The sequence below is a fragment of the Leptopilina heterotoma genome, unplaced genomic scaffold (genome assembly GCF_015476425.1).
Source record: "Leptopilina heterotoma isolate Lh14 unplaced genomic scaffold, ASM1547642v1 Lhet_125, whole genome shotgun sequence".
In the NCBI taxonomy this organism is placed as follows: Eukaryota; Metazoa; Arthropoda; class Insecta; order Hymenoptera; family Figitidae; genus Leptopilina; species Leptopilina heterotoma.
In genome coordinates this window covers 138,288-153,656 of record NW_025110845.1, presented here as the reverse complement: position 1 = coordinate 153,656, position 15,369 = coordinate 138,288, and the positions used below count along the sequence as shown (strand labels likewise).

Sequence of the window (15,369 nt, the reverse complement as noted above, 5' to 3'; positions counted from 1 at the left end):
ATTTGTTTTACAAACAAATGGGCGAAGTAAATAAATACTTTTTTTGGAATTGTGAAAAGTTAAAAATTGAATTACTTGGGTGAGGAATTTGTGTCACAGGAAAAAAGACGGTTTTGCAAGTCACAGTATCGTAAAAGTATAGATAAAAAAAATTGAGGTTATGTTGCCTGTTATTAAAAATATTGTAAACACATTTTAATTTTGAATCTCCCAACATCTTTAAATAGTTTTCCGTACTTTATTATAACCAATATTTCTGATCTAATGATTTTATTCTTCATTTACATGAACAAAAACCATTTATATTGTTTAATTAATATTATGCAACAAATCACATTTAAAATTTTGCGCCATAAAATCTTATAGTAGTGCTGCACTCTACTGGTCAAGTTTGGCTGTGAGGATCCCCATTGTTTTAATATAAAAAGAAGAGTGCTGTGAAAGGTACTGAGTATATGGAATGATAATTTTTTGTATTTTAAGAGTTATAAATAAAAAAAGAAACTGGGGGAGGAAACTTCTCACCATGCGACGGATGGAGGATTAAAAATAAACGACAATTAAGGCTCATATAACTCGTTTCATTAATATTTTATTACAAATAAAATAAAGTTATTTTTATCTATGCAAATGCTTTCGACACAGATAGCACAACTTTTTTTTAGCAAGTTTGAAACAAACTTGTGGTAAATAGTAAAATGTTTACTATTATTACACCACTACATATTTATTTAAATAGAAAATAGTAACTACGATTCACAATATTATTTATTAACTAAATTAAAATTGTTCAAGCATAATTTCATTTTCACTGCAGAATTTCAGCATAATATTGGATTTATCATAGCATAGTTTATAAATTTTCAATGTCATAAAATCTTGTCTCTAGTAATAAAATAATCGAAAAAAATTGTTCTCTCGTTCTTTATAGAAAAATATGAAAAACGTATTTTTTTATTTTTGTTGTTCCTCTCCATCAAAAAATGTTGTTCTTTCATATTTATATTTTACTTTAGGTTCATTAAATGGATATATCTCTTTTTTATTAAAAAAGTAACTTATTTAAATTGTTTTACAGGCTTCGAAGTCTAGTAGCAGGTCAAAAAAAGTATGAAAAAGTAGCATTTTGGAAGAAAAAAGTGTCCTCTAAATTGAAAAAAAGTAGCAAAAAGTAGCATATTAAAAATAAAGTAAAATTAGTTTTTTAAGTAAGAAAATTAAGTGAATATATGTTGTCGAAAAAATTAAAAGAAAAAAATATTAGAAATACGAATTCACAAAATTTTTATTAAATTTTGATATAAACATAAAACATGAAAATATAATAGCTTTTTTGTCTATATTTTACATTAGAATGTAAAACGCACTTGTTCATAACATTTTGCACATAATGAAATGTAATTGTTAATAATACTTAAAGGAGATCTTTCATAAGAATTTGTTTTTTAATAACAGGCTCATAATTTTGAGAAGTAAAATTGACACCTTCTTTCTCATTATTTTTTAAAAACCAAATAATAACTTTTTATCAGCCATCTAATTTTTAAGAATGAAACGTAAACATTTTTTAGTAATTTACTAATAACAACTATCAAAATGGAAAAAATGTAGGTATTGTTTTTAGTCATATAAATTTTTTAAATTTTAGAATCCACATAGCCATAATTTTGTACAATAATAAATTATGAGTCATTTAATTCTAATAAAAAAATTATAATTTTTTTTCTAGATTAATCTTAAATCTTTATAAATGTTTTTATTATTGAACAATAACCGACTTAAAACACTGTATTATTGAAAATACAATTAATATTTTTAAATTTGACAAAAAGTTTATAAACATATAATAAATAGTCACGATATAAATAAATATTATTTTGGATTTTTAATCAAACAATTTATATAACCAAAAGAATTAAGTTTTTATTCTTAATTAATTGATTTTTTCTATACTTGATGAAACTTTTATAAAGTCAAAAAAGGTATTACTATTACAAATTATATGGTGAAAAATGGAAAATTTAGTTTTTAATTTTTTTAAGAAGCTTAAAGAATAATAAAATTAGATACGAAAAATTCGAAAAGTTCAAAAGTTGTAATTTAATAAACATCCACTATTAGTAATTATTAGAATATATTATAATCACGCGTCCAATAATAAATTTAATTCACTTGGCGGGCTTTTTGAAATCTACGAAATTCACAAAAAAAACTAAAATTCTTGAATTCTGTCAATTTTTTTTACCTTTTTTTGGGAAAAAGTAGCATTTAGTAGCTTTTTGACAAAATAAATAGCAAAAAGTAGGCTTGACCAAAAAAAGTGTCAAAAAAGTGGAAAAGTGTGTCACTTCGAAGCCTGTTGTTATAAACATTATTAGTTAACAAATAATTAACTTTGGTTCCTCTGCACCAAAAAATATTTTTTCACAGTGACTTGTTAATTTATGTTTATTTAACGGTGTTGCGCAATTTTAAACAGTGGTCGCCTTTTAAAAATGGCTGCTTGAACGTAAACATAATTTCAAAAGGATTTTTCTCCCAATTTGGACAATTATTACAAAATAGGAAAAAATACCAGTTATCCTGAAATTTTGTTTTTTCATTTGTGCACAAGAAATTAAAAATCCAATATAATACACGACGTCAGGAAGTAAAATGAGAAAATTAGATGTGCCCATTAGGTGCTGCCCTCTGGTGGTAATTTTATGTATCGCGCATTTGTTTAACTTTTTCCTATTTTACTTCCTGTCGTTGTAAATTTAAATATATCTTTTACTTCTTGCACGCAAATGAAAGATAAACTATTCAGGATATCTTGTATTTTCTCCGATTTTGCAATAACTGTCTGAATTGGGAGAAAAATCATTTTCAAATCAAGTATACATTTGAGCAGCCATTTTTAAAAGGCGATCACTGCGGAACACCATTAAAGACAATATGTTTAAACAAAAGTGAATATATTAAATAATTTGTTGAATAATTGTAAACACGCTTGTAAACACAATATTAAATACTTATATTTTTTATTTTAATGTTCAAAACTACGAAGAAAAGATATTAAAACAATAAACATTTAATATGAACATTTGATATAAATATATAAATATTACATTGTTTAAAATTATTCAATAAATTATTTTATATACTCACTTTTGTTTAAACATATATAGTCTTTAAATGAACGTAAATTAACAAGTCACTGTGAAAAAAAATTATTTTCCGTGCAGAGGAACCAAAGTTAATTATTTGTTAACTAATATTGTTTATAACAATTTAAATAAGTTGCTTTTTTAATAAAAAGGAGACATATTCATTAAATGAACCTAAAGTAAAATATATATAAATATGAAAGGACAAAATTTTTTGATGGAGAAGAACAACCCCTTAAAATAAAAACAATATAACATATAGCTAAAGTAACGCGCAGGTGTAGTCTATCCTTTTGGTGTACATAAATATTTAACAATAATATTTATTAACATTTCTAATTTTTATTTATTTATTTAATGTAAACGGGCATGGTAAGATGCCCAATCGTACAGAGTACTATTAAAATTTTCTTATGAAATGAAACAAAATGTAAATTGTTTTGAAGTATTTCTTTAAGGGGGTCACCCCATGTGACGAACGTTTTTTTAAGAGTTTTTTTTTATTTTCTTTTTAAGAATCATGAAAACTTAGAAGACAGAAGCGGCAAATATGTAAAAAAAGCGTCAAAACTTGAATACGATTTTCTAATTCTGTAAGGAGATTTATAATATCAAAAAAAAGTATTCTTGCTTTTTTAAAATAAAAGAACAGACCTATGATAAAAAAATGTTTTTTCAAACATTTAAAAGTTGACGCTATTAATATAAAATTATTATTGTCAATTTTTGAGCCTTGAAAAATTATTTAAATGTTTGAAAAAACATTTTTTTTAGACATAGGTCTGTTCTTTTATCTTAAAAAACAAGAATACTTTTTGAAATATGCGTTTTATTTAAATAAAGGCAAAATTTTCTTTTAAACAAAAAAGTAGAGATGTGCAAAAAGCTCGAGGCTCGATCGAGCTTTTTCGAGCTTTTCATTTTTCGAGCCGAGCCAAGCTGAGCCTAATCAGTTCGAGCTCGAGCCGAGCTGTGCAAAAAGCTCGAATAATTTCGAGCACTCGAATTTTTTCAAGTACTCGAACGTTTCGAGTACTCGAGTGCATTCGAGTACTCGAATTTTTTCGAGCTCTTAAGTAAATTCGAGTTTTAGAGAAAAATCATATAATTTTCGCATATATTATAATTAGCAAATTGAAATACACTTTGAAATTGAAGATTTATTGACTTTAATTCGCATAAATTCGAAATTTTCTAAATATTAATAGTTTTTTTTTGTCATTTAAAAGCTCGAATCCATTCGAGTACTCGAAAATTTCGAGTACTCGATACATCGAGCCGGCTTGGGCTCGGCTCGAAAAAATTTCGGCTTGGCTCGGCTCGTAAATTCGAGCTTTTTGCACATCTCTACAAAAAAGCATATTTTCAGAACGGCATTCTTGATTAAAAATGTGATCGGTAACGTTGTAGAGAATCATTTCTTAAAGAAAATAAGCCATATTACATTAAAAATGGAATCATTTTTAAACAATTCTACATAATGTGATGACAAAATATTTGGATCTTATGTAAATTGTATAAATAAATACATTTTTTTATTGTTATTTTTTTCTTGAGAATTAATATTTTTGTTTTTCTAAAAGATACCTATTATTTTAATTGCTTGAGTGTTAATTAACTCTTTTTTTAAAGGTCTGCATTCTATTGTATAAACAAGTTTAAAAATTAAAAATATAAAAACGCTTTGTCTATTTAGCCCGCCAGCGGGATGAATAATGACGATAGATTATACAACGTATGTGGTAGGTTATTTATCCGGCTAGATCAGGAATCTATACTATTTAATAAGATATTTTTTGTTATCGTTTAACGATAAATTTATATTTAATGAAAATTAATTGCAGGGAGCACAGACTATCGCTTGAAACTTCAATTTGTGTATTTTTATTTATTTATGCTTTAAAATTTGATAAATTACTTTTTTAAACATATTCTAAAATAAGATTTTTGTGATATCCCGTGCAGAAAAATGGTGAGGGCCCCCGGCGGGGCCCTCGTGGATTGCCCTCTTGCCATGTGGAACCCGTAGGGGCAATCCACGCGGAGCCCTCGAAGGCGTGACATGCTTTCCCTCATGGGTGCCCTCGAGGAAAATCCTCATGGATTCCATATGGATTTTCCACGCGGTGCCCTCGTGGATTTCATAAAATGCCCTTAACTTTATTTTCAATTAAATTAACAAATTAATTATTTATTAATAATAAATTAGTCCAATTATTGATAAATAACATTCTTATTTAACAATTTTTACTTTTTTTAATTAAATCGTGACCAAAAAAAAAAAAAAAAAATCTGACGTAAGCAGGAATTGAGCCTACGACCTACTAACTGCTAGACAACACTCTTACCACTATGCTACGGGACCTACTTGAAAAATATTGCTTTATTGTAGGTGACTTGCTGACTTGCTTTTGATGATTCAATAAATTATTTATTGACACTAATACACCATGACAAATAATTAAATAGTTTAATAATAATAATAACAATATTAATAATATAATAATAGACCATAAATATTCATAAATTCATATTTTTCAATCATAAATTTCATGAATTTCATCATTTCAAAAAAAAAAAAAATGTCAAAACATTTGTGTTAAAAACGCGTTTTTCATAGTTTAAAATCAACCTCAAGGATTTGCCCTTATGTGAGTTTTATATTTTTTAAAAAGTAACATTAAACAGGGTGTCTAGCGAATTATGATTTTCAAATTCCCGGCAAAATCCCCGATTTCCCGGACCTAAAACTAAATTATTCCCGGATTTATTTTTAAGACATTAATGACTATACTATTAAAATTTCATAATTTTTTAAATACAGTGGAAACTGAATTATACGAACTAATTCAGGCAGGATCTGGTTCAGATAATCAAAAGTTCAAATAATAGAAATTGCAATTATTTTTTTTATATTTGTGGATAAATGATTATTTCTGAATTATTTTGCAATACCCAATGGCATTTATGTCTTCTTTTAGATATTTACATTAAAAGTCACTGAGGTTCAACTGCAATAAGTTAAAAACATTAGGATTTATAATTAAACTTTTAATTGAAGACTTTAAAATGTTAAAAATGTATGCAACAATTATATAAATAATAGTAATATACGGTCAATTCTACGTCACAAGTATATTTTATTTATAGTATATGGAGTGTATAACTCCTTTTTCATTTTAAGCCAAGTATAATAAAGTAAAGAAAAGTAAAGATTTCCTCCTTCTTCTTCTTTACTTTATATTTTATTTATTCCTTTTAGAAAAAAGGTATACGTATCCTTTACTTTTCTATTCTATAGGGGGACAAAAATATTTTTTGCAAACTATCCTTATTATTTGTAAGTATGTATTAGATAAGTTTTCTAAATTCAATAGTTTTAGAGTTATAGATTTTAGAGTCTACTTTTAAAAATCCAAAAATTTGGTTACCTATAAAAAATGAAAAAATAGATTTACAATAATATATTTTCATTCTAATTGAAAATGTGGACTGAAATTTAACGTGAAATTGCCTATATACTTATAATATATCTTTTTTTCATTTTTGAAAAATATAAGACTGAAGGTAGTTCTCTGGCTTCTACTCTTGTAAAAATTTATTTTCTTCAAATTTTGAGGAAATGTTTCTTTTGGTGCCCTTTAAATGTGGTAAAAATTTCAAAACCCTTTGCGATGCTAAATTTTGACTTATTCAAGTTCAAACTTTCACTTTTCCATGCGTTTATGTTAAAAATAAAAAATGTCAACCACAATATCTCGTTTTTTGACATGGCAAAAGGTTTTGAAGTTTCTATCACATTGAAAAGGCATCCGAAGAAATATTTCTTCAAAATTTGAAGAAAATCTATCGAAAATCAATTTTTAAAAGAGTAGCAGCCGGAGAACTACCTTAAATTGAAATTTTTTTTATATATTTTAATGAATTAGAGAAAATTTCCAAAAATTCCCGGATATTTTTTTTAATTCCCGGCAATTTCCCGGTCGAACTAAATTCCCGGTTTTCCCGTTTTTCCCGGACGCTAGACACCCTGTAATTAAATATTTGTTAAAAACGTGTTTTTCATAGTTTAAAATCATTATAAACATTAATTTTTGTTATGTAAAAAAATATTTTTTGTTTGGACTTAGAAATTTTTGCTGGTAAATGATGTTAGCGATCCATGAGGGCCCCTCGCGTGGGCCCTCAAGGATTTGCCCTCATGTAAGTTTTATATTTTTTAAAAAGTAACATTAAATATTTGTTAAAAACGTGTTTTTCATTGTTTAAAATGATTGTAAACAATAATTTTTTGTTGTAAAAAATATTCGTTGTTTGGACTTAGAAAAATTGTTGAGCAGGGCATTCATTCAGGTGCTTTGAAATGTAATTTAATGCTATCTGAAATAAAATTTTTTAATAAAAAAATTTTTTTTTTGAAACTTAGATAAATTTTTGAGCAGGGCAACCGTAAGGGCAAAGAACGGGGCCCCTGCTAGTGCCCTCGTGGATTTCTCCTCATGGATCTTCCACGTGGGCCCCCAACGGGGGCCTCGGAGCTGTGGGGCACGAACGTGGCTTTTTCCACACGGGATTGTATAATACCTATTATTTATAAAAATCATATTAAAATTTTTTTTAATGATTATCAGTCTTTGTACAGATGTTGTATTTCAAAAATTTTTAATGTTTAATTTAACGAAATATTTTTAAATAGCATTCGGGACTCATGCATATCCCATGAAAATTATTTGTTAGAATATTTATTTAATATTTATTTAGACAGAATTTTATTAGATAGAACATTCATATAGATGATTTAAAAAATTTAGAATTTAAATTAATGCGAATTTTTACACGGAAAAAAATTTCTTATAGAAAACACAAACTTTTTTGTAAAATATACAAATAGGTTAAGTTGTGCTTTATGCAGGCGAGTTTTGTGTTTCCAACAAGCTGGTTTGGGTGTACCACAAATTTAGCTCAGAATTTAAGTGAGTTAGAACAGTTAAATGTCAGAAATTTTATTACATAGAATCTTATTTTGTACCAATTTCTATTTGCAGGAATTGTTATTTAGTAGAACTCCTAATTTACCGAAAAGATTTCAGCGACAATTTTAAAAATGACCAATCAGAAATTACCAAGAAAATAGTGGTTGGTCAATTTTAAAATTGGCGCTGAAATCTTTCTGACGCATATTTGTTCGGACAAATGGAAATTCTGTAAATTGATATTTCGTCAATTTAGGAGTTCTACTAAATAACAATTCCTGCAAATTAAAATTTGTACAAAATAAGATTCTATGTAATAAAATTTCTGACATTTAACTTAGGTCTTAAGTCATATTTTTGAGTAAGTAAAAATTCGCGTTAATTTAAATTCTAAATTTTTTAAATCAGCTATATGAATGTTCTATCTAATAAAATTCTGTCCAATAAATATTCTAACAAATAATTTTTATGGGATATGCATGCGCCCAAAGTATTCATTTAAATATAAGTGAAAGGCATAATTGTTTTAAACTTTGTGTAATTTGAAAACATTATAAATTTTTTTTTAAAAGTAATTCAGTATCTTCTATGTATATATTATTAATCGTTGCATTCCGCAAGTCTATTGTTGATATTATTTGCTTTTTTGTTTTCTAATTTTTTTTATAGCTATTCTTTTTAAATGTGTCTTTGAATTTTAAAGTTAATGGGTCGGTCCAGTGACTTTCGTCTGAAAGTCGTTGCGACCATATTTTTAGAAAATCTAATTTTCCTATATGTATGTGAATCTAATGTATATATATAAATATAATATATATTAGAAAATAAAAACTTCAAATAATATAAAAAAATTCAATTTCACAGTATTGTTAGTTAAAAATATGAAAAATTCAAATTTTCAAAGATTTTAATCTGAAACCTTTTCAAAATTCAATTATTTCTAAAAATTTATGCTCTAATGCTTTATACAATATTCAATTATAATCTAAAATTTTAACTGAAATCCGTTTTTAAATTAATTTTTATTAGAAAATTCAACCAGAATTCAATTATTTAAATACAAAAAAAACAATTTATTAAATAATTGCATGTTTCTTAAAATTTAATTCTCATAAAGAATTGTATCAATAAATTTTTAAAGAATTGAATTCTTTTGACGAATTTTTTCATTACTTACCAAAATAATTAAATCTCTGTAAAAATTTTATTGTTTATGAAAATAATTGAATGATTGCGAAGAGATTTATAAAAAAAATTTGTAAATAATGAAATTTCTGTGAAATTTTTATTTTTTTTTTGAAAATAATGATTGGTTTGTGTAGAATTTTATTACATTTTTATTTAAATAATTGAATTCTTTTGAAAAATTTTATTAGAATAGTAAATACCTATTAGAAATCATTGAATTGAGGAAAATTTTTGAAAATAATTGAAATTTTTCAAAGAATTTTACAGGGCTCGAACCAGTGAATGTATTTAAAAATACGGACTTTACAGATCAAAAATGAAAAATTACGGACCATTTACGGACCAATTACTGACAAAAATATATAAGAGAACATTTTACTTAAAACTATAAATTAGATTTGTTTATAACTAAAAAACATGAAGATATCGATAACTCCGAGTCATTACTTCATGTTTTCTAATAATTAAAGATAGAGTGATAAAATCATTTTCAATTCAATTATTATTTTCCAGAATTTTTTAACTAAAATTCTTCTTAAAATCGATTATTTTTAATAATTTTCGAAAAAGTTCTTTGACAATTTTCAAATCCATTTCTTTACAATATTCAATTTTACGAAATTTCAATTATTTGTAAATTCTTTAATTAAATATGTATTAGAAAATAAAAGCTTCAAATAATATAAAAAAAAAATCCGCAATTAAAATTTCTCAAAAAAATTAATTCCACAAAATTGTTAGTTAAAAATATGAAAAATTCAAATTTTCAAAGATTTGAATCTGAAACCTTTTCAAAATTTAATTATTTCTAAAACTTTACGCTCTAATACTTTTAATATTGAATTATAATCTAAAATTTTAACTGAAATCCATTTTTAAATCAATTTTTATGAGAAAATTCTACGAGAATTTCATTATTTAAATACAAAAAAAACAATTTATTGAAAATTTATTGAATATTTATATGTAAGTACATATGTTTCTTAAAATTGAATTCTTTTAAAGAATTGTATCAATCAATTTTCAAATAATTTGAATTCTTTTGCAAAATTTTATTAAAATAGTAGATATTAAAAATAATTAAATGAGGGAAAATTTTTGAAAATAATTGAAATTTTGCCAAGAAATTTATTAAATTTTTTGAAAATAATTCAATTTTAGAGAAGAGTTTTATTATTTATAAAGATAGTTGATAATTTACGCAAAGAATTGCATAAAAAATTTTGAATGCAATAATTTTATTCTTTAAAGAAATTTAATTAAAAATTTATTAAAAATAATATTTAAATTCTAATAAATAAATTGTAGCAAAGGTTATTAAAATAATTAAATTTCTTTGATAAATTTTAATAAAATTTTTAAGAATAATTACATTTTTCGAGGAATTCGATTAAAATTGTATTAAAAATAATTGAAATTCTGCAATTAGCTTTATTATTTATCAAAATAATTGAATTCCTAATAAGAATTTTATTATTTGCCAAAAAAATTAAATACCTGTAAAAATTTTATTATTTATGCAAATAATTGGATATTGCGAAGAAATTTAAAAAAAAATTTGTAAATAATGAAATTCCTGTAAAATTTTTATTATTTTTTGAAAATAACACAGGTCAACAAAAAAAGACTTACTTTTTTTTATGAGATATCGGAATGTTTTCCGATGTATTTTTGGACGCTGAACACGATCCCGACTTCCAAAATTGCCTATCACATCAGGATTTTGAGAAAAGTGGGGGTAAAGACCCCAAAAACGCTTTCTTGAGGATTTTCAACATTTTTTTTCTCTTTAACCTGACGTGCTAGAGACTTCCACAAGGTCTTAAATTAAAGCTTGTAATGTGCACTACAAGATCCATATCCATAAAATAAAAAAAAATTAAAAGTTTTTTCAAAAAATAGGGTTGAGGACACCAAAAAGGTGTGTTTTTGGATTGCTTTAATAGACTTCATGCAATTGCTTGGATTCGCTTGAAAATTGTTACTCACCTTTTTGGTGTCTTCAACCCTATTTTTTGAAAAAACTTTTAATTTTTTTTATTTTATGGATATGGGTCTTGTAGTGCACCTTACAATCTTTAATTTAAGACCTTGTGGAAGTCTCTAGCACGTCAGGTTAAAGAGAAAAAATGTTGAAAATCCTCAAAAAAGCGTTTTTGGGGTCTTTACCCCCACTTTTCTCAAAATCCTGACGTGATGGGCAATTTTTGAAGACGGGATCGTGTTCAGCGTCCAAAAATACATCGGAAACCATTCCGATATCTCATAAAAAAAGTAAGTCTTTTTTTGTTGACCTGTGTAATTAAGGGGTTACACCACCCTGAACGCCTGAAAATTGGAAGGTATTTCAAAAATAAATTTTGACAAAACTATTAAAAATACAATTTTTTACTAATTATAGTATAAAAATACATATACTTAACTGTAAAAAAATTTTTGAAAAATGAAATTCAGGGTAGTGTAACCCCTTAAAGGTTTATGTAGAATTTTATTAGATTTTTTTTAAATAATTGAATTCTTTTGGAAAATTTTATTAGAATAGTATAGATACCTATTAAAAATCATTGAATTGAGGAAAAATTTTGAAATTATTTGAAATTTTTCCAAGAATTTTATTATAATTTTTGAAAATAATTGATATTTCGAAGAAGAATTTCATTATTTCTAAAGATAATTGAAATTTTGACGAGAATTTAAAAAAATTTTTGAACATAATTGAATTTTTGACAAGAATTGTATTACATTTGAAAATAATTGAATTCCTACAATCATTTGTAATTTCTCTAAAATTATCCAAATTATATCATACAATTTACGGACTTTTACGGTATTTACGGACCTAGTTCGAGCCTTGATATATTAAAATTAGATTTTTTTAAAATATAGTCGCAACGACTTTCAGACGAAAGTCACTGGACTGACCCTAATGAAATTTTATAATTTAATGTTTTGGAGATTAAAGACTAATTCTATTTAATATTTTTTTTCGATCTTTGGAAGACGTATAAAAGGTAAAAGAAAAAACTCTTTTACTTTTTTATAAAATAGACGTTTTGGTGGTCTGATTCGCCACCATCATCAGGTCACTTCAATAAAAAAAATTTCTATCAAATCATTCATCCCAACGTTTGTATATAACGCGATAATTGTCATCGGCTCAGTCAGTTTGACTAATCACTCGTTTTAATATGTTTGTGATTTGTAAATTTAAATATTTTATATTTTTGTTGTATTTTGTTTATTTATGGTTTTTAATTTATTGACGTGATGTTAATTTTATTGATTTTAACAAGGTAAAAATTGTTTTTAATTTTAGTTTTAAAATTGTGTTGTATTTATTTGAAAAATTTTTTTTTATTAAAATGACCTGATGATGGTGGCGAACTAGAACTCATCTATTTTATAAAAAAAGTAAAAGAGAGTTTTTTTTACCTTTTATACGTCTTCCAAAAATCGAAAAAATAATTAATTAAATAATTGTGGAAAAATTTACTAAACATTAAAATTGTATTAAAAATAATTGAATTCTTTCGACGAATGTTATAAATAGAATTTTTAAGGAATTGAAAGTAATTAAAAAATAATTAAATTTAAATATCGTTAAACGATAATAACTAAAAATGTCTTATTTAATCATACAAATTTTTTATCTTTCTATTCTAAACAATAAAACTTGTAATGTAATATAATAAAATTAATTCACCCTTTTTAATTGATTTAAATAAAAACCTTACATTTCACTCCTTCAAAAATATATTTAAATGTGCCGCCCAATGTACATACAAAACAATAGCAGACGAAACTCTTTAGGTTATAATTTGTAACTTGACATTTTATTTTTGAAAATTGTTCTTTCTTTCTGGAGAAGTGATAAACATACTGAAATTTCCCATTTCTAGTTAGTAATGAGAAATACAAGGTTAAAGGAAATTGAGGGAAAAGTGAAAGAAATAATTTAAACTTATACCTTTTTGCAGGCTAAACTGTCTCCTTTTCTTGTTTCGATAAGAGTGTTGTCCAAGTCGAAAAAGATGGTAGTTAATGAGTTAAGCCCATTGTTTTGTCCGAAAGAAAAGGTCGCCATAATTTAGTAAAAGTAAAAGGATCTCTGCGTAATATTTTTTTGCTTGCTATTTGATAAATATACGTTGACCTCATGGGACTAGTAGAAGAACAGAGTTCAAAACAATGCTGCTTACGACGTTCAAACTTCTAACACTGACTAAAGAATGGTTATGAAACGACAAACCTCCAAATATGTTTAATATGTAGAAGGGAAACCTCAAATGTGAGAAACGTAAAGTCCTTTCTTCAATAGGATCTAAAATTTCATGAAATTTTGGTTTCGTGAAATATAAGGTTTATTATTGTTTATTTTTGTATTATTTTATTAATTACTAATTCTATATTATTATTATGACTTCAAAAGTTTTTAAATTTCAAGAAATACTTATGTAAATAAGTAATAATATTACTATTTAAATTAAACTCTACTAGCGTTTAACTCTCAATTTAAAACAAGCTTGTCTTTTTTATTTTCATGACAGGAATGATGCGTGAAATGGCGGTGAACTATATTTCCTTTCTTAAGGGCATTTGAACCTTGATGACGTTTCAGTTTGTGCAAAGCATGTGTGACGTCATCAAGGTTCAAATGCCCTTAAAAAAGACATGGAATGGAAAGGTCAAATGTATCGAAAAGTATCGAAGCCAACGCACAATAGCGAAAGTCGTTCGCGAACGAGACGCATGAGATAGACAAGGACACAAATGTATCTCTGTCCTTTTCTAACTCATGCTTTGCGTTCGCGAACGACTTTCGCGAACCTATTGTGCTTAGGCCTTTAAAAAAGACACGGAGTGGAAACGTCGAATGTATCGAAGTAAAGGCCAACGCAGAATAGATCTGTAACCGGAACCGCAATCGTAGCGTAACCGTAAGAATGAGTTAAAGAAGGATAGGTATATTGTTTATCCTTCTCTAACTCATTCTTACGCTTACGGTTACGATTGCGGTTCCGTTTACAGATCTATTCTGCGTTGGCCTTAAAGTAAAGGCAATGAGAATGTAAAATCTCAAGGTACAGTCACACGGTCTCATGCAAAACTTATGCATGCAGGTTGCCATGGTAGGGTTCAAGAGTGAGAGAGATAGGAATTATTCTATCTCTCTCACTCTTGAACGCTACTATGGCAACCTGCATGCAAAAGTTTTGCATGAGTTCGTCTGAACGCTCCCTTAATAGAAGGGTGTTTTCAAAATTGTTTAAACGTATGCAGGTGGAGCTGCAGTCTATGTTATTTAAAAAGAGCGCGAATATATAAATTTTATTTTTGTTAAGAGAAAGTACTCATAATAAATTTTATTTTGCATTGTCAAAAAAAGGCCAACATTTAAAATATAAATAAGCAAATCATTAATTGCAAAAATTTAAATATTATAATGTCTGTATTATATATTAATATTATTTATTTATTTTTTTAATAAAATAATAGACTTGGACAATGGACATATAATAACTAGCACCGTAGACGGCTGCTTGCGGCCGTCGGAGGAGCTAGTGTTTTATATAACTATAGCCTGCCTGCAGGTTGCCATGGTAACGTACAAGAGTAAGAGAGTCAGTGAATTCAAATTTCATTACTTTCTCTCTTACTCTTGTTGCTTCTGCCTGCGCAGGCAAGCAGCCTGCAGAGGTCTGAATGCTCCTTTATTCTATCCTTCTTTTACCAAAGTTGTAAACGTACCCTAAACATCAATAATCTTTCTGGTGTTTTTTCAATAGGATTTTACGGAAGCGCCTACGCGCCACGAGGTAAAGAGAGGAAACCTGTTCCTGCTAATGCCGTTTAGGCTTCTGAAACATAGAAACACGTTTGATGGTTTGATAATATGATTGTAACTAAATAAAAAATTTAAAATAACAATTAAAAATGAACCAAATTTATTTAAATTGACAATTTTAATGTAATAAAATATTTTTTAGATATTATTTATAACAGATATTAATTACAAGGTAAAGGGGCTTGTATACCTCCTCCGTTCTAAGTATATCAGA

General features: G+C 26.2%; 1 protein-coding gene across 1 annotated transcript in view; it reads right to left on the bottom strand.

Annotated features, from left to right (window-relative positions):
• The window catches only part of LOC122512725 (neurochondrin homolog), a 28,294-nt gene extending 14,883 nt beyond the window's left edge, over positions 1–13,411 (bottom strand). Inside the window, exon 1 of the mRNA XM_043628755.1 lies at positions 13,278–13,411. The gene's annotated coding sequence lies outside the window, so the exon portion shown is untranslated. The remainder of the gene's footprint in view (positions 1–13,277) is intronic.
• Positions 13,412–15,369: the final 1,958 nt, after the last annotated feature.